Raw genomic sequence first — 11,573 nt, forward strand, 5'->3', positions numbered from 1 at the left:
AACCAATGTGTCAGAATGTTGCCGCTAATGCAAGCGTGAAAAGAAGATTAAGAACAAGTTATTCATTGCATAGAGCCCTTTGATGTATAACTTAATAAAGATGTCACTTCTGTATAATTTATAGCTATATCAGCTGTAAGTTGTTTAAGAAACAGGGATTTCGTAGTTCAGATAAGTATAGCCAGCAAAGCAGCCTGACAGTCTTGCTGATTATGATGAGTAGACAGACCTGTCCGCCAGGATGAACTTCTTAGTTGAATCTGCCTCTCCGGACTCAACACGCGCGCACGATAAGAGATTGGGGACGCCTTTTAGGAAATCTGAGAGCGGCTATTGTGTTGAAAAACTTAGCTGAGAAGCATTTCCTTCTAACCTGTGAGTGGTGTGTATTATCCGGTGTTAAGCAGATATCTTAATTGCTGCGTGCAGCTGACAGCCAGCATGCAGCTGCAAAAAGAACTAAACTGGGAAGGTATGTGCTGCAAGACCGGTCATGTCAGCAGTGTGCTTTGTGCGTTGAGAGCTGGCTTTGTAAAGCTTGGGGGGGGGCAGGTATTATTATCAATGTGTGAACAACATTTGAGAAAACGTCCCTACAAAGATAGTAACTCCTGAAAGTCTCCACTTTGTAAAACACCTTTTTAAGAACGAAATATGCCTTTAAAAAAAAAAAAAAGAAAAAAAGCCCAAATATTTAGTTTGTTGTTGGCTTTCACCCTGTGTGGAGTTCTGTGATGCTTCAGTTTTCACAGAGGTGCTGACCAGTAATGTCTGTAATATAAGCAATTATCTCAGTCCATGCCAACCAGCCAGTAATGGTCAAACAAACCTTATTTCCAGATGGTTCAGGACTGTACAGCCAAAACTTGGTCGCAAACTTTGGGATTTTTCTTAATGATCTATAATACTAATTTCATTTAATTATTAAACAAACATTTAGAAAAATATATATAAGAAAAATATATCGACTACAAGAGTCTTTGTCAAGCGGTGAATATTATTGTTAATTGGATCACAATCTATTTATACATCTTGTTGTTAATCACAATACATCAATTCATTAAGTTAACTTAGGGCTTAAATCTTTTTTTGTTTTTTAGAAGAGGACCCATATTATAACTATTGCTCTATTAATTACTTCTGAGCACGGTTCAAGAGATACTCATAATCTTACCGTCTTTTTCATTCTTAAACACTTTTGTATCAAACAGTAATTTTGAAGCTTACAAGCTGCTGAATATTCAGACATTACATACAGGTGAAATTCAGAAATACATAATAAATCCTTATTGTGGTAATTGATGGTAACGTACTGACAACACACAGATACATATCCAGTATCCAAACATATTTGGAATTCACACTTGATCTGATTACAGTTAATTAGAACTCACAATTTGCCTAATAACATAATAATTATCATTAAATCGCATACACAAACTTTTTATAATCACTTCAACAAGAATAAAATTAAATAATGCTTTGTATATATCTTCATTGATGCATTTACCTTAGATGTCAATTACAGGTATGGACTGAGGTGCGGATTTTCATTCAGACCGTGCAGTTCCATTGTTTTCAATGTAGAGATCCAATATGCTTCCCTTCTTAAGAATAGTTTAACTGCATTTCCTCCTCTGTCCGTTACTACCACTCTTTCCAAGCCAATACATTTCACTCTAGAAGCAGCCTTGTTTAATCTTTTGCTAGCGTCTGGCAATTGCATCATCCAGATTATTGTTCCGAATGGCTGCTTTATGTTCTGCTGTTCCAATTTGTAAGTTTTGTTTTGCTTGTCCAATATATGCTAAGCCACATGGGCATTTCAACATGTATATAACATGAGTGGTCTTGTAATTAATAAGACTTTACCATTGAATCCATGTACATTTTATTCTGTATTGAATGGTTACGCCTATTTCTCATAACCTTGGAACAAAGTAAATGGTGTGACCATCACTGGTAAATTTCCACAGGAATTGGCTAACAGTTAGGTTGTCACCAAGTGGTGGTTTCTGTGATGGAAGACAATACTGAGTCTTTAGATTTCTACCTCTTCTGAAGCAGAATCACAGTGGGGGTAGCAGATAGTGAACTAGTGTATCACATTCTAATATTCTCCAGTGTTTCAACATAATGTATTCTGTTTTCGTGCCTAACCACTCTCTACCTCTTTAGAGATGGCTGGGAATCTGGTTTCCGCTCTGCTTACTCCACAAAAACTGTTCTTGACTGTCTTAATCACTAAACTGGGCTGCCTCTCTCTCTCTCCTCTGTCCTAATTCCTCTTGATCTTGGCGAGCTGCCTTTACTTGGACCACTGTCGATCATCTATGTCTTCTCTCTTGCTGACACCGGGAGTGGTCTTGAACCACTTGCTCTAGCCTGGTTCTCTGACCTCTCTGACCGCATCTACTAGGTAACCTGGTGTGGCTCAACCTCCATACATCACCCTCTGTCAACAGGTGTCCCCCAAGGATCAGTCTTGGGTCCTCTCCTGTTCTCTCTCTACACCCACTCCCTGCGCCCCCTCATCGCATCCTATGGTTTCTCATACCATTTCCATGCTGATGATGCTCAGATCTTCCTCTCCTTCCCCCTCCCCTCTGACCCCACCACCCCCTCCCGTATCTCTACCTGTCTGTCTGCTATCTCCTCCTGAATGCACTCGCATCACCTCAAACTCAACCTCTCTAAATCTGACCTCCTTTACTTCCCATCTTCATCTTCCCCCTCCTCTGATCTCTCTATCTGCATTCCTCTGGAATCTACCACGCTCTCTCCCTCCTGCTCAGCCAAGAACCTTGGAGTAACCCTGGACCCCTGCCTCTCCTACTCCCAGCACATCTCCACTCTAGCATGCACCTGCCCATTCTTCCTAAGCAACTTACGAAGAATCTGACCCTTCCTCACCAACTACTTCACGCTACTCCTCGTCCAGGTCCTGGTACTCTCCCGCCTAGACTACTGCAACTCCCTGCTGACCAGCCTCCCTGCGTCTGCTAGAACTCCGCTGCTCATCTGGTGTTCTCTCTGCCTCACTTCTCCAATGCTAGTCCACTACTCCGCTCACTCCACTGGCTCCCAATCACCGCTTGCATCCAGGTCAAAACTCTTGTACTCACCTATCAATGCCTTGACCAGACTGCACCCAGCTACCTCAGACCCTCATCTCTCCCTACACCCCGACCTAACCTTTCCGCTCCGCCTGCACTAGAAGACTGGCTGTACCTCCTCTACACTCCCCTGCTTCCAGAGCCCGCTCCTTCTCCACCCTCGCCCCGCATTGGAGGAACGACCTTCCTATGGAGGTCAGGACTGCCCAGTCCCTGACCACCTTCCGACGCCTCCTCAAGACACACCTCTTCAGACAACACCTGTAAAACTCAACTCTCCCCTTCTGGACAATATAGCACTCTGCCTTTAATGCACTGATCTGCTCCCTATTTTACTGTATTTAATCCTGCACTGAACCCAATCTGTAGTACTTTGTATTTCACTTGCACTCGTATCTAACCCCGATGTAAGTATTAACACTGTTATCTGCACTTGACCTGCCCGGCATAAAGTCGTACTGTCTTTTGTATTTGCACTTATTAGAACTGAAGTCGTTGTATTTTGTATCTTGCTCTTAATTGTACTGTAATTCTTGTATTTTTTGTATACAACTGTAAGTTGCCCTGGGTAAGGGCATCTGCTAAGAAATAAATAATAATAATAATAATAATAATAATAATAATAATAATAAATAACAATAATAATAATAATTAGCTATTTCACCAGAGACTGGAAATTAGCTGCACCAGCCTAATAAATGCTTAGGAAGCTATGAACCAGGAAACAAGAGGGTCAGACACGTTTACTGTGAATCCTGAAGAATATCCCGGCTGAGAGCAGCAGGATCTGTACTGTGCTTTCAGTCAGGTGCTGTTGAATATCTTGGTACTTCGTACAGGTATAATTGCTCTCTTGGTTAGCTTTATTGAAAAGGTGGTATGTTTTAGCTAGTGAGGAACTACCTCACCTGTAACACCTTTGATTCAACAAGGCCTGCAGTATTCTGTTATTCTCAGTGTCAGTGTGCTTTCACAAGTATCGATAGACTCATCCTGAGCACTAATTGTGCAAATTGCACTTGGTTATAAGAATCCCAGTTTATTCAATTCATCTAAATACAGTCAACATTTAAATATGAAATTGCTGGTAGCACTACACTCACTGTTAAAGACAAAAACACACAAGAGACTCCCACCCACTTCAAGATCTTAAAGTCCCTTGATTGACTGATTTACAGTGCAGCAATTACCAATCAGGTCTAACCCATCAGGTCTCTCCAAGGCCAGATTACACACTAGATGGGGTGCCAGTCCATTGCAGGGCAACTAAGGGGCAATTTAGAGAGGCCAATCCACCTAGCCAGCATGTCTTTGGACTGTGGTAGGAAACCAGTGATCCCAGAGAAAATCCACGCAAACACGGGGAGAACACGTAAACGACACACAGACAGACCCAAGACCGGAATCAAACCCAGGACTCTGGAGCTGTGAGGCACCAACACTAACCACCGCACCGCTCCCTTCCAACTATAATTCCAAAATGACTAAGAAATCCCAAGCTCCTAATTGACTTGTTTTTATGTAATAAACAGACAGCTTTGCATACGCTGTCTTGCTTATCTATTACCCAACTAACCATGTCATCACTTTACCTATAAATGTTAACTATTAATGATGCAAAGGAGTGTGTCTGTGTCCTTTGATCTTTAACCTAGGTAGTAAACCAGGGATAGAGGAGGTGGCACATTCTGCACAAAACTCGTTTTTCAGTGTGGGGGCAAAGGGATACAAAAATGTCTAATGACAAGACCAGCAAAGCTGTCGAGATGCACACCAACCTTGGGGTCGAAAATAAAGGTTTTGACCAAGAGTGCGAGGATGGGAGCAAACCGGCCGAGGAGAAGGTGAAACAACCAACGTGCAGCTACATGCATTCGAGGCTGGAGACAGGCTGAGCGAGCTTGACTATGCCCAGATCATTCATTGGATGCCGAAGGAAGTCTAGCTGCAGTATTCCACCCAGACATGCTACAGGCTACCCAGGAGATCCTGTTCTGGCTTACCATGCTCTGAAAGCTGGCACTGGTGCCTGTCAATGCCACCATCATAGCGCTGTCTCCCCAGTGCCTGAGCTGGTGGCAGTCCTCCTCTGTGTATCAGATATATCCGCTGTCGTTGCAAGACTCCGACCAGGACGGGGTCGGGGGTCTTAAAGATGAGGCCATTACTGACTGCTTGTTGTATGGGGTATGTGTCCTGCCAGCGCAACATGTTCTTACACACCCACTCACCAAAAGAAAGACTGCCTCAGCCCATGGCAATAATAATTAAACGTGTCTGAATCATTTTCCCTTTAAGATGCATTGATTTTATTTACTGTGGTTTGTGACACTTTTGAATGAGAAAATCGGTTTTTCTTCAAGGGAGCATCATTCATTGTTAAGATAGAGATGCATGTAAAAGGGTAGCCTACGGAACTGGCTATAGTGTTTACATCAAAACACATTACTTATTGTTGCCTCCTGTGCTCTATGTATTTTTTACATCATCACATTGGAGATATATGAATAAGCAGCTGATACTGTGTGAATGTTCATATTGTAGTTTTTCTACAAATGAGGCGAGCAGGTTGTCTATGGCCATCGTCGTGAGAGAAATGAATACAGAACTGCATAGACGATTAAAGGGATAGTTTTCAAAATGAGATACGGTGAAAGTGATATACTCTCTACAGTACTGAATAGTAAAAATTAGAAATGCTGGAACTTAAAAATATTAAAACAATTGTGATCATGTTGAAACAGATATCACAGCATACAGCACAGCAGGTAGCAGTGGTAAGCACAGTGCTTTGATGTAAACACTGCAGCACTCTCAGTAATGCATACAGCACAGCAGGTAGCAGTGGCAAGCACAGTGCTTTGATGTAAACACTGCAGCACTTTCAGTAATGCATACAGCACAGCAGGTAGCAGTGGTAAGCACAGTGCTTTGATGTAAACACTACAGCACTTTCAGTAAGCCTTTAGTGTATTAGTCATTCGCTTTGTTAAGTAAGAAATGCAGTCTATATGATGACAGCAATGCTCACAAAGCTTCAGTCACTAGGAAAACTAAACCATTTAGGTTATCATGTACTGTTCTGCACAGTGTTATCCTGTACTGTTCTACAGTGTTATCCTGTACTGTTCTGCAGTGTTATCCTGTACTGTTCTGCAGTGTTATCCTGTAGTGTTATCCTGTACTGTTCTGCAGTGTTATCCTGTACTGTTCTGCACAGTGTTATCCTGTACTGTTCTGCACAGTGTTATCCTGTACTGTTCTGCAGTGTTATCCTGCTGTTCTGCACTGTTATCTGTACTGTTCTGCAGTGTTACCCTGTACTGTTCTGCACAGTGTTAGCCTGTACTGTTCTGCAGTGTTATCCTGTACTGTTCTGCACAGTGTTATCCTGTACTGTTCTGCAGTGTTCTGCAGTGTTATCCTGTACTGTTCTGCACAGTGTTAGCCTGTACTGTTCTGCAGTGTTCTGCAGTGTTACCCTGTACTGTTCTGCACAGTGTTAGCCTGTACTGTTCTGCAGTGTTATCCTGTACTGTTCTGCACCTGTACTGTTCTGTGTTATCTGTTCTGCACAGTTATCCTGTACTGTTCTGCAGTGTTATCCTGTACTGTTCTGCAGTGTTATCCTGTACTGTTCTGCAGTGTTATCCTGTACTGTTCTGCAGTGTTATCCTGTACTGTTCTGCAGTGTTATCCTGTACTGTTCTGCAGTGTTATCCTGTACTGTTCTGTACTGTTCTGCAGTGTTATCCTGTACTGTTCTGCACACTGTGCAGTGTTATCCTGTACTGTTCTGCACAGTGTTATCCTGTACTGTTCTGCACAGTGTTATCCTGTACTGTTCATGCGTCCTTCACAAAGACAAATCTGCCCGACTCCAGCCTTGCTGAAGCATCCCCAGATGAGTCCAATTTTCAGCTTTGCCCAACACCTGGTCATCTAATAGTTAGACGGAGACCTGAAGAGGCCTACAAGCCACAGTGTCTCACACCCACTGTGAAATGTGGTGGAGGATCGGTGATGATCTGGGGGTGCTTCAGCAAGGCTGGAATCGGGCAGCTTTGGCATGAATCAAGCCAAGTACAAGGTTGTCCTGGAAGAAAACTTGCTTCCTTCTGCTCTGACAATGTTCCCCAACTCTGAGGATTGGTTTTTCCAGCAGGACAATGCTCCATGCCACATAGCCAGGTCCATCAAGGTGTGGATGGAGGACTACCAGATCAAGACCCTGTCATGGCCAGCCCAATCTCCAGATCTGAACCCCATTGAAAACCTCTGGAATGTGATCAAGAGGAAGATGGATGGTCACAAGCCATCAAACAAAGCCGAGCTGCTTGAATTTTTGCGCCAGGAGTGGCATAAAGTCACCCAACATCAATGTGAAAGCCTGGTGGAGAGTATGCCAAGATGCATGAAAGCTGTACTTGAAAATCAGGGTTATTCCACCAAATATTGATTTCTGAACTCTTCCTAAGTTAAAACATTAGTATTGTGTTGTTTAAAAATGAATCTGAACTTACTTTCTTTGTATTATTCGAGGTCTGACAACACTGCATCTTTTTTGTTATTTTGACCAGTTGTCATTTTCTGCAAATAAATGCTCTAAATGACAATATCTTTATTTGGAATTTGGGAGAAATGTTGTCAGTAATTTATAGAATAAAACAAAAATGTTCATTTTACCCAAACATATACCTATAAATAGTAAAATCAGAGAAACTGATAATTTTGCAGTGGTCTCTTAATTTTTTCCAGAGCTGTGTGTGTGTGTGTTTGTGTGTGTGTAAACATTCTTGAAAACAAATAAATTCTTTATTTCAGCAATTTCTTTTGCAAAATTCCAAAAATGCTAATTCAAAAGTATTCATACCCTGACAAGGAAAATGAAATGAATAGCTAGTTGAGGCATCTTTAGCAATAATAACCTAATTGAAAAAAATAGGATATTTGTCAATGAGCTTTTGGCATACTTCTTTTGTGATTTTTGACCATTCTTCAATGCAAAATTGTTCCAGTTCATTCAAATTCATTTGTGGACAGCCTTCTTCAACTCATAGCAAAGATTCTCGATCGGATTTAGATCAGGATTTTCACTAGGCCATTCAAGAGCCTTGATTTTGATGTATGCTTTGGATTGTTGTTGTTTTGGAATGTCAGAATTTTTGTAGCAGAGGGTTTTAAATAATTGGCCAATATCTTTCGGTATGCTATGGAATCCATTTTACCATGTATTGGAACTAAATGTCCTGTGCCATTAGAGGAAAAACAGCCCCATAGAAGGATATTACCACCTCCATGCTTGACAGTAGCTATGGTGTTCTTTTCTTTTTACACCTCACCAGACTTTCTCCAAACAAAACGACTATCAGCGTGACCAAATAGCTCGATTTTTGTTTCATCACTCCACAAAACCTTTGATCAGAACTCATATCCGTCAGTCAAATGCCGTTTTGCCAACTTTAAGCGAATGCCTAAGAGTGGCTTTTTCCTTGGCCTGCAACCATTGAGACCTTCACCATACAATAGTCGACCTATGGTTGAAATGGAAACCCCAGTCTCACTTGCAGCCAGTTCTCTTTGAATATCTTTGGCAGTGAAATCTCAGACTGTTATCAACCTTCCTTACAATTCTTTTTACTTGTTCTTGGTGAAAGAACCTTCTTTCTCCCAGACTCGAGGGAGCGTTGTGACAACACCATGAGTCTTGTACTTCTTGATAATAGAAACAATAGTTGAAATTGGGATATTCAGATGCTTGGAAATCTTCTTGTGTCCTTCTCCAGCTTTATGACAATAAATAATGTTATGCCTAAGGTTTTCAGATAGCTCTTTACTTTTTCCCATATTGACTTATTGGTAATGACAGCAATCATCCTATGCCTAACCCTTTTATACTCTGTAAGAATGTTCACCTACAACCCAGCGTTTTCTAGACTTTTCTAGAATGAGGTTCTGCATTATCATATTGAAATTTCTAGCACCTTGTAGACAATACTATCATAGCATCAAAGGGTATGAATACTTTTGAAATAGCATTTTTGGAGTTTTGCACAAAAATAGATTTAAAAAAAAAATAGATTTTTCCTAAAATTCTGTTTGAGAAATTAGAAATTTCCATTGGATATGTAAACTTTTGTGGTAGTCAGGCGTACAAAGAAAAGAACACCATACCTACTGTCAAGCATGGAGGTGGTAATATCCTTCAAGGGGGCTGTTTTTCCTTTAAATGTACAGGAAAATTAGTTCCAGTACATGATAAAAATGGATTTCATAGCATACCAAAAGATATTAGCCAATCATCTAAAACCCTCCACTACAAAACTTGGTTTAAACGTAACTAATGTGAAAAAAGTTCCTTTTTGATGTCACAATCAAACTAGCTTGAGCTAAAACAATTTGTCTAACTCAACATGTTCCGTTTTCAACATCTAGCTGACACCAATGCTCAAAAAAGCTTTTATTAGACAACAAGAAAATGTAAGCACATCTAATAATACCATATCTGACTTCGCACACACTGGCAAAACCTGAGCAGAGAATAAAGAGGGCAGTGAACCAGGCACAATGCTGTCTGTTTCCCCAGAGACAACAGCACAGCACAGCAAACTTATCTTAATTTTGAACACGATATGCAGCACTACTTGGTTATAGAAATATCTGTTTGCAAGCCATGCTTTCAGCTTGTGTTGCAATGCTTGGTCACCTGGAGGGAGAAATTATCCCCACCCCTTCAATACCTTCTTTCCTCTCATTAACCAGCCAGCTGCATCTGCTATTGATTGACATGGTTTCAGCCAGTAACATGCTTTGACCCAGAATACACTGCTGAAAGTGCAAATGTAACAGAGATCCTCAGAATAAGGCATAGAAACAGAAGCCATTCTTTATGGGTACATGGGTACCAGTAGTGTCCCCAGATTTGTGTCTATTAGTGGCCATGGAGACAAGTCTTAATTGCTGCAGGAAAGAATCCAACAGAAACTGGCAATTTCAAAACATCTTAATACACCTTACTCAGGCGACACAAGTAAAATGTGCTTCCAAGTACATTAGGGTACGCATACAATGCTTAAATTACTGCTGAATAAGTATGAAAAGCAATAAAAGCAAAATCTAATTAATATGTTCTCATACAGTCCAGCATTTCAGGAATGTCTTAGCTGCAGTTACTGTAGCTACAAACTGCCACAAACGTCCCTGTTGCATAAGGACTTATGAAAAACTGTTTCTCATTGCTAAGTTCAGCTGCTCAAACTGATCTTTTTAATATATTTTAAGTGCCACTGCAGATCTGTTAACACTGAGATTCTCAAACATATTTTGCAGGATTTGAGCTTCTTAGTTCTCGCTGTAATGAATCCAGCAGATGGAGTGGAATATAGGTTTCCAGTGTATGCACCAATACCCAGCAGGAAGGTGGTGATTTGAGTTGGCAGTAGGATGTTGCAGTGACTGTGTGCTGCTGTCTCTCTGAGAGAACATCACATCCCATTCCCAGCTGTATCATGACTACACAGACTCCCAAGGGGGGTTGCGTGTTATACTGCAGGGCTGGCGTCAGGTCATGGATGCGTACAGCACAGAGCCATTGAGATACAGGTACTGCTCTCAATGCTATGCTGTTCGCAGCTGAGCTTTGGCAAAGTCTCTGTTAGCTCCGTTCACAAGCATTAAGCCTCTCTTCTTAACACCTGCTTATTTAACATACAGATTATTTAACCTGATAGTTCAGCAAGGAGCTGATGACTGTATTACCATTTTTCTGAATTGCTTTAACTGTGGGTTTACCATATTTTCTTTTTTAATTGGATTTCATGTGATATTGACCATTATACAAATCTGAACTTTGAACCACTTGGGTTAACGACATGCTTTAAAGCAGCTTTTTTTTTTTTTTTTAACTAAAAGGGATGGAAATAAGACTCACATTGCATAGCAGTTTGCTCCATTCCTAGTTTTACTAGGAGTTAATAAGATACACTTGAGCTTGTTACCTGTACACTGTGGCTAATCAAGCACATATTAAAACCTGGAATGGGTGAAACTGCTATGCAATAGGAGTCTTATAACTGAATCATTGTAAAACAGGCATGTTGCTCTCCAAACTGATCCAGAATTACTGAGCTACATTAGTGTGCTATTGTCACTTTGATGTATTAAAGCACCTCTTTTGTTCAGAAAGGAATGACAGCAGCTCCCCGCTGGCTCTGTACCGCACTCCGAGTGCCCTGCATGAGAGCGAGCTGTCCCTGCACTGGGGCTGGGTGTGTTTGGTGTGGAGCGATGCAGACGTCTTTGCCTACGTCAAAGAGCTGGACAGCTTCGGCACAGCCTTCCTGATGGTGCTCAACTTGGGCAACAGCAGCACCAAGGACCTGACCGTCGCAGTCCTGGAGCTCCCAGGGAGACCAGCCTGGCTGACATCAGGACAGAGAGGAGAGAGAGGCTGGGCTG

The sequence above is a fragment of the Polyodon spathula genome, chromosome 6 (assembly GCF_017654505.1).
Source record: "Polyodon spathula isolate WHYD16114869_AA chromosome 6, ASM1765450v1, whole genome shotgun sequence".
In the NCBI taxonomy this organism is placed as follows: Eukaryota; Metazoa; Chordata; class Actinopteri; order Acipenseriformes; family Polyodontidae; genus Polyodon; species Polyodon spathula.